Genomic DNA, 8,984 nt, shown 5'->3' with positions numbered 1-8,984 from the left:
CTCCTTGCCCCTTGTCCTGTCCCTGGGCACCTTGGCTCCCCCTGGAGCCTTCTCTTCTCCAAGCTGAGCACCCCCAGCTCCCTCAGCCTGTCCTCAGAGCAGAGCTGCTCCAACCTCCTGAGCATTTTCATGGCCTCCTCTGGGCCCTCTCCATCAGGTGCTTGACCTTCCTGTGCTGAGGTCTCCAGACCTGCACACAGTACTGCAGATGAGGTCTCAGCAGAGCAGAGCAGAGGGCAGAATCACCTCTCCATCTCTGGCCATACTGCTTTGGCTGCAGCCCAGGATGGATCAGCACCCCCATACAGAGCACTGAGCAGCACAGGCTAGCAATGAGCTGCTGTGACTTGTGCTTGACCACCTGGCATGTGTTTGCTCACATCTGCCATCCTGAGCTCGCAGTAGAAGCTGGTTCTCAGTGTTCAGTGTGCAGCTGTACTTGTGATTCCAGTGCAGTCTGACACAGGAGCTGTGTCCACTGGCAGAAGCTGTTTTACAAACCATGACCAATGCAGCCAACAGCTTTAAGATATTTATAGGAATGAACAAAGGCCTTAGACCCAACCTTTGCTCTCATATTGCCAAAGCCTGTCATGAATTTTTCATTGACAACCTGAATCCGCCCCAAGAGATGTTCCAGAGCCGTGCAGGGTGTTTTTCCCTAGACCCATCTTGCACTCACCCAGAGCTGAAAAGCACTCACAGGATCATCAGGGTTTCTGCCAAGCTCAATTCAAAGCCCTGTTCTAGAAGAATGAGAGACAGTCCTCACCTTTGTCTGACCCAAAGGCCTTTGCTTTTTACCTGGTGAGTTAGAGCTGCTGAGGAGGATGGCACGGGCAGGGCTCCCAGCAAGCTGCTGTGCATCTGCACATCTCCTGCAGCTCCACTCTGAACATAGAAAACTCTTGACTGATTACCTCTGAGCTTGTCCCTCAGTCATGAGGAAAAGCACTGCAGGGAGTAGTTCTTTACTTTTCCAGCCTACACCTCAGCAGGAAAAGAACCACCTCTGGAACAAGTGTCCCCTTGGCAGTGCTGGTTGACTTCTTTGTCAGTGCCATGGGCAGTGACCTGACTGATGACTCCAAGCTGTGTGGTGAGCTGGACTCACCTGAGGGCAGGGATCCATCCAGAAGGATCTTGACAGGCTTGAGAAGTGGTCAGTAGCAGCTGCAGGAGGTTCAACAAGTCAAGGTCTTGCATCTGGGTCAGGTCAGCCCCAAGCACAAATCCAGGCTGGGTGCAGAGTGGGTTGAGAGCAGCTCTGAAGAAAGAGCCTTGGGGGTGCTGGGTGCTGAGCAGCTCCCCAGGAGCCAGCAGTGCCCTCATGCAGCCCAGCAGGCAGCTGTGTGCTGGGCTGCAGCCAGAGCAGGGTGGGCAGCAGGGCAGGAGAGGGGATTCTGCCCTTGACTCTGCCCTGCTCGGACCTCACCTCCAATCCTGCCTCCAGTTCTGGTGTCCCCAGGACAGAGTGAGTCCAGAGGAGGCCACAAAGATGATCCAAGAGTTGGAGCAGCCCTGCTGTGAGCACAGGCTGGGGGAGCTGGAGAGAAGGCTCCAGGGAGACCTCAGAGCTGCCTGCCAGTGCCTGAAGGGATCCTGCAGGAAGGCAGCAGAAGAACTTTTCCTGAGGGTGTCTGGAGCCAAGGGAGAATGGTTTGGAGCTGAGGGAGAATAGGGTTAGACTGGAGCTGAGGAAGAAGTTCTTCCAGAGTGGTGAGACACTGGCACAGGCTGCCCAGGGAGGCTGTGGCTGCATCCTTCCTGGGGGTGTTCAAGGCCAGTGGTGGAAGCTGAGGCAGAGGAAAAGTATTTTCCCTGTAAGGGTGACAGAGCCCTGGAACAGGCTGCCCAGGGGGGTTGTGGAGTCTCCCTCTCTGGAGATATTCAAGACCCACCTGGATGTGTTCCTGTGTGATCTGCTCTAGGAGATCCTGCTCTGGCAGGGGGATTGGACTGGATGGGCTTTTGAGGTCCCTTCCAACCCCTAACGTTCTGTGAGTCTGTGATTCACAATCAAACCTGGGAGCATTCATTTGTCATCCCTCACTCCCAGTGTCAGTGGCTTGCATTATGCATTCCAGTGTCAGGTTGGAGAGGAAGCTGTGGTGCTGCCTCTGCACTCCCATGGTTCATGTGATGATTGGAACTGGTGAATGTCACCAGCTGTGAGGGAACACACAATTCCTTTGAGAGGCAGCTGAGGGAGCTGGAGTTGTTCAGCCTGGGGATGAGAAAGCTGGGAGGAGACCTCATGGCCCTCTACAACTACATGGTAGGAGGTTGGAGTGAGGTGGAGGTTGGAGTGAGGTGGAGGTTGGTCTCTTCTCCCTTGTAACAGGTGATAGGATAAGAGGAAATAGCCTCAAGTCACACCAGGGGGGCTATGGATTGGATATTAGGAAAAAGAGCTCTCAGGCACTGGAACAGGCTGCCCAGGGAAGTGGTGGATGGGTGGTGGGTGTGGATGAGGTGCTTAGGGACTTGGTGTAAGAGCTGTGGACAGGGAGGTGCTAGGTTATGCTTGGACTCCGTGACCACAAGGTCTTTTCCAACCAAGGGATTCTGTGGTTTATGCCCTGTTTCAATAAATCTTTTTCCCACAGGATTGTTGATGGTGCTGTGAAGAAGGTTAAGCTGCTTGCCACAGAATGGTAACCCCATTACTGTACAAGGCAGGTGGGCCAAGCATAGCCAAGCCCTCAGGTGGGGCTGCAGCATGGCCACCACACACCATGCTGGCATAGATCTGGTACTTGCATTTTAATCTGCTGCTCCTTAATCTTAAACCAGCAACTACTTTGCAAGGACTCCCTCTGCCCTCCATGGTGAGCTAGCACATGTGCTCTGGGAGCCAGGACAGAAACCTTTACACAGAGCATACAAAAGGAATGTTCACTCTGTGTACATGGTCTGCTCCAGTGAGACCCCACCTCTGTGTCCAGCTTTGGGGCCTCAACACAGGAAGGACATGGTCCTGATGGAGAGGCTCCAGAGTAGGCCATGAAAATGCTCAGAGGGTTGGAGCAGCTCTGCTATGAGGACAGATTGAGGGAGCTGGGGGTGTTCAGCCTGGAGAAGAGAAGGCTCCAGGGACACCTAATAGCAGCCTGCCAGTGCTTGAAAGGGGCTACAGGAAGGCTGCAGAGAGACTGTTTGCAAAGGCCTGCAGGGACAGGAGCAGGGGCAATGGCTTCAAACTAGAGCAGAGCAGATTGAGATTGGATGTGAGGAACAAGTTCTGCACCAGGAGGGTGGTGGAACACTGGAACAGGCTACCCAGGGAGGTGTGTGAGGCTCCATGCCTGGAGTGAGACTGGACAGGGCTCTGGGCAACCTGATCTAGTGGAGGATGTCCATGGTGACTGCAGGGGGTTGGACTGGATGAGCTTTGGAGGTCCCTTCCAATCCAGACCACTCTATGGTTCTATGAAGCTGTTGAATATACTCCAAAGAGCATTTAAAACACTGGGGCAGAGAAGACAGCACAGGAAGACAGAGCAGGCAAAACAGTGGGTGGCAAGGAGGAAGAAAATAAGATGGATCTGCTACTGCAGTACCATCACCTCTCAAAACCAGAACCAGCCACAAAACCAACAACAAAACAAAACCCTACAGTGATACATACTTCAAATATGATTTTTTCCCCAGTGAGGCTGTGATGTGAGATGGGATATTTTCTACAGGCAGTGTATGTTCACTCTGGAGGCTGCCTGGCTCTCCCTCCTGCTATTCATACAGAAGACTACCAGCAGAGAAGGAAAACTATAGGCTCTGTATAAGCCCAAGCAGTGAGACCTAGAAAAGCTGAGGTAGGTAAGGCAATTAAAGAGCAAGGCAGAGGAGATCAAACATGCAAACTATGCAGCAGGTACCAAATGTCTGTTTTAAAACTGCTTTAAAAGGGGAAAAACCACACTTTATATCTTTTCCTGCAGTCTTGCTTCATGTTCAGTGTGCTCAGCAAAGGTTCACTGCAGGATTTCTTTCAACTTCAGCAAGATTTGGATCAGCTCACACAAACCACAAATTCTCTTCCCAGTACTATAAAAGATGCACAGCACACAGGCAATATAAACAGGATGCTCCCCCATGCATCCACTACTTGAAACCAGGCTGGCAGCAGCTCCCTCCCATGAACTATTTTGCTTTTAAAATCCAAAGTCTCTTTAAAGATGAATAGAATAGAATAGAATAGAATAGAATAGAATAGAATAGAATAGAATAGAATAGAATAGAACAGAACAGAACAGAACAGAATAGAATAGAATAGAATAGAATAGAATAGAATAGAATAGAATAGAATAGAATAGAATAGAATAGAATAGAATAGAATAGAATAGAATTAACCAGGTTGGAAGAGACCTTTGAGATCATCGTGTCCAACCTATCACCCAACACCATCTAAACAACTAACCCATGGCACCAAGCACCCCATCTGGTCTCCTCCTAAACACCTCCAGTGATGGTGACTCCACCACCTCCCCAGGCAGCCCATTCCAATGGGCAATCACTCTCTCTGTGAAGAATTTCTTCCCAGCATCCAACCTAAACCTCCCCTGGCACATCAGATGCATCAGAATGGTTGCTGCGCTCTGGGGGGATTGCATGAGCAGGTCCAGGAGCGTTGTCCAGCAGCCAGGGCACACAGCTGCTCTCTGGGTGCCAGCACTACCTAGCTGGGCTATCAATAGTGAGTTGGGGAGACAGCTGATGTCTCAGGACATACACCAGAGGGACAATAGGCAGTCCTGTGCCTGGCTGCTTCTCAAATCACTGGCACCGTGGAACTACAGCAAAGTGAGAAGCAGTGTTGCCAAAGTAAAACCCCTCTGCACTTAGTGAGAACCTTCTCTTTAGCCTGGCTGTTGTAATGTGTAGCTGAGTGTCACAGCAGATTTCTCCTGAATTGTGTTGGAAGAGACTGGATGTAGATACTCTTAAGGTTCTAAAGCAAAGGCAGCTGGACCTCCAGACCTGAACAGAGAGAATACTTCTTTAATCTTCCTCTCCCTTTTTGAATTGTTGTTGCCTCTATGGCTGCAGAGCAGGAAAACCTGCTCAAGAGCCTACAGTTGTAGGCTAGATTCATACTTTGAAAGACTAACCCAGAGTGTCCTCAAATGTACTGTCTACAGCCCTGCCTTACCCTTATTAAGAAGCCTTTTGTATCCTTTGAGTCATTTCTGAAGGCAGGTTTCACCATACCCTTGATTTCTGGCTTCTAACCTCTCCTGCAATACTGAGAGCAGCTTTCTTGTTTCCATGCAGAGCCTGACTCTTGGGCAGGGGCAGCATCCGATGGCCCCTGCACACAACAGCTCATTGTTCCTGTTAGCCACAGCCCACCTGAGCTGCTGCACCACCTGTCCCTTGTCTCAAAGCCCAGGGGCTGCTGGGTCTGCTCCCTACCAGCAGCTGCTGCCAAGAGGAGGGCTGTGGAAAAAAGCCTGCTGGCAGTGAGGCAGCAGCTTCCCCCACACCCCTCCCGGCGCTGCAAATATCCTGGATGCTACAGTTTCAAGTCTAATACCTTAGTTGTAAATAAGTTTGTCCAGAGAATGCAGGGGGTGGACAGTCCCAAGGGGCTGAAGAGAACCTAAGAGATATGCAGGGGGTGGACAGTCCCAAGGGGCTGAGGAGAACCTAAGAGATATGCAGGGGGTGGACAGTCCCAAGGGGCTGAAGAGAACCTAAGAGATATGCAGGGGGTGGACAGTCCCAAGGGGCTGAAGAGAACCTAAGAGATATGTTTATCCCATGTCATTGGTCTGCAGAGTTTCTATATAGTCTGGAAGCACAACTTGTTTGCTCCTTCTTGCTTCTTTCCCCTTGTCTCTGTTCTCTGGCCTTGTTTGCTTGGCCTGATCGTTTCTGCTTGAGTCATGGTAAGAAACAGTAGGGGGGATGAGAGAGAGAGAACTTGTTAGCTGCTACACAGCCCTCCAGCCTTTGTCCAGGGGGCAGTGTCTAGGGGGCAGTGTCCAGGGGGGGTGTCCAGGGGGGTAGCTGGGCTGCTGTCTGGCTGTACATGCTGATATGTATTTGTATATGTTGATTACCTTTTATATTTAGCCTACTTTTGTAAATAATAATTCCACTGAATTGCCAAATTCTGAGTAGTACCTTACTCCTTGGGATAAACTCCAGTTGGTACAGTGGTGCAAAATCCAACACTGGACCTCAGCACCAATGCAGTATTGCTAACAGAAACACTTTGATTCTGGCTGCTCAGCCAGGGTTGAGCTCGCCAGGCAGTTTGGTTCCTTTCTCCAGCAAATTCAAGAGAGCTTTAAGAGCTATCTTGGTTAAAAGCTTTGGGGGAAAAGCGAGTTAAACACACCAGCCATGGCAAAATCCTTTCCAAGAATTTGGTGGTGAATGGTGCCACATCCAGCTGGCAGCCAGGCACCAGTGGCGTCCCCCAGGGATCAGTGCTGGGCCCCATGCTCTTTAACATTTTCATTGATGATCTGGATGAGGGGATTGAGTCAGTCTTCAGCAAGTTTGCAGATGACACAAAGTTAGGAGCAGATGTTAGTCAGTTAGAGGGTAGAAAGGCTCTGCAGAGGGACCTCGACCGACTGGACAGATGGGCAGAGTCCAATGGGATGTCATTCAACAAGTCCAAGTGCCGGGTGCTGCACTTTGGCTAAGGCAATCCCATGCAGAGCTACAGGCTGGGGTCAGAGTGGCTGGAGAGCTGCCAAACAGAGAGGCACCTGGGGGTACTGATCAACAGCTGGCTGAACATGAGCCAGCAGTGTGCCCAGGTGGCCAAGAGGGCCAATGGCATCCTGGCCTGCATTAGGAATAGTGTGGCCAGCAGGAGCAGGGAAGTCATTGTGCCCTGTACTCTGCTTTGGTTAGGCCACACCTTGAGTACTGTGTCCAGCTCTGGGCCCCTCAGTTTAAGAAGGACATTGAGACACTTGAACGTGTCCAGAGAAGGGCAACAAGGCTGGTGAGAGGCCTTGAGCACAGCCCTGTGAGGAGAGGCTGAGGGAGCTGGGGTTGCTTAGCCTGGAGGAGGCTCAGGGGTAACCTCATTGCCCTCTACAACTACCTGAAGGGTGGTTGTAGCCAGGAGGGGGTTGGTCTCTTCTCCCAGGCACCCAGCACCAGAACAAGAGGACACAGTCTCAAGCTGTGCCAGGGGAGGTTTAGACTCGAGGTGAGGAGAAAGTTCTTCACTGAGCGAGTCATTTGTCATTGGAATGTGCTGCCCAGGGAGGTGGTGGAGTCACCGTCCCTGGAGGTGTTCAAGAGGGGATTGGATGTGGCACTTGGTGCCATGGTCTAGTCATGAGGTCTGTGTTGACAGGTTGGACTTGATGATCCTCGAGGTCTCTTCCAACCTTAGTTATACTGTGATACTGTGATACTGTAATCAAAACAGGTTAAGGAGCTGCAGTGTCAGGCTGAATATCAGGAACTATTTCTGCACTAGAAGGGATCTCAAACCTTGGAATGTTCTGCCCAGGGCAGTGCTGGAGACACCATCCCTGGAGGTGTTCAAGCAGTGTGGAGCTGGTGCCTAGGGACATGGTTTAGTGTTGACCCTGCAGAGCTGGGTTGAAGGTTAGGCTGGATGAGCTTGGAAGTCTATTCTGTGACTCTGTGAACATTCTCTTGGTTACACTGTGCTGGTTTGGCTCTCGGGGCCTGTCTCTTTTTCAGGCCTTGTGTAGCTGTCCTTCATGACACTTTCAGTTAATTTCCTGACTGGCCAGTGAGACAGCCTGCAGTGAGCTCCACCACGTCAAAGCAAAGCAAAGCAAAGCATTTCTGGGGGTCACTGCCCCAAGATGGTAACATAAGCATGTCTTTTGTATCCTGAACAGCATCAGGCCAAACTGCCCCAGGCCTCTGAGCCACGATGGCCTCTCTGCCTAGGGCAGAGTGGGAAAAAAATCAAATAAGGAGAAAATCTGTGGTGGAGTAGAGTGAGATGCAATGACAGACAAGCTTTGCATGTCCTACTGGGTTACATTTCCTTTAACAAAATGGAGCTGTCTCAATAACAACAACAAAACCTCAGAAGCTGGGGTCCAATAATTCATCCCACGGCACAGGGGCAAGCTCTCTGTTGCATTGTTTTCTTCACCACATGGATAAACACCATCTGGCAGCAGGGTGTGGAGAGGGCTGGAAGGATTCAAATTGGGAGCTCATCTTCAGGCTGCCCTGAGGTTACCAAGGAATTGGTTCCTGGAAAGACACTTGGAGATTACATTGGTCCTTGCCTTTGTTTTATAGGGAGCAAGACTAGGGAATAAGGAATGGAGCAAAACTAGGAGTAGATTCAGATGGGATGTTAGGAAGAAGTTCTTCCCCATGAGGGTGGTGAGAGCCTGGCACAGGTTGCCCAGGGAGGGGGTGGAAGCCTCATGCCTGGAGGTTTTTGCAGCCAGGCTGGATGTGGCTGTGAGCAACCTGCTGTAGTGTGAGGTGCCCCTGCCTGTGGCAGGGGGGGTTGGAACTGGATGATCCTTGAGGTCCCTTCCAGCCCTGACAATTCTATGATTCTAAGGCAGTCTGTCTAACCCTTCTCAAAGTAGTCAAAGAAAGACTCCACATAAGGTAGAAATACAGAATATTATTGCATATAGTATTATACTAACACTATAGTTCAAAGCTTATAAAATACACAAGATCCATAGTCTGGGCTAAATACAGAAGCCCATTAAGCCAAAGCTCTCCTCCATCCTCCACCAAACCAGGCCAAAAATCCAGGCCTCAAATGCCTCCCTCCCTCCCCTCCATTCAAAGCCCACAATGATGCAGCTTAAAATTAGCTCTTTCTAGGCCACTAGCAGGCCACTCAAGGCTAAAACCCTTCCCCATCCCAAAGAGGAGATAAGGAAGGCACGTCAGGAAGGGAGCAGGGAAAGGAGGAGGGGCAGAGGCAGGTTGTGCTGTCCCCTTATAAAGGCTAGATGCAGGCATTCTGGGAATGAAATCACAACAATTACACTTTT

The sequence above is a fragment of the Melanerpes formicivorus genome, unplaced genomic scaffold (assembly GCF_026170545.1).
Source record: "Melanerpes formicivorus ecotype bairdi unplaced genomic scaffold, bMelFor1.0.p_v2 SCAF_66, whole genome shotgun sequence".
Lineage (NCBI taxonomy): Eukaryota > Metazoa > Chordata > Aves > Piciformes > Picidae > Melanerpes > Melanerpes formicivorus.
The sequence above is the reverse complement of the archived record's forward strand: the minus strand, read 5'-3'. Positions refer to the sequence as shown.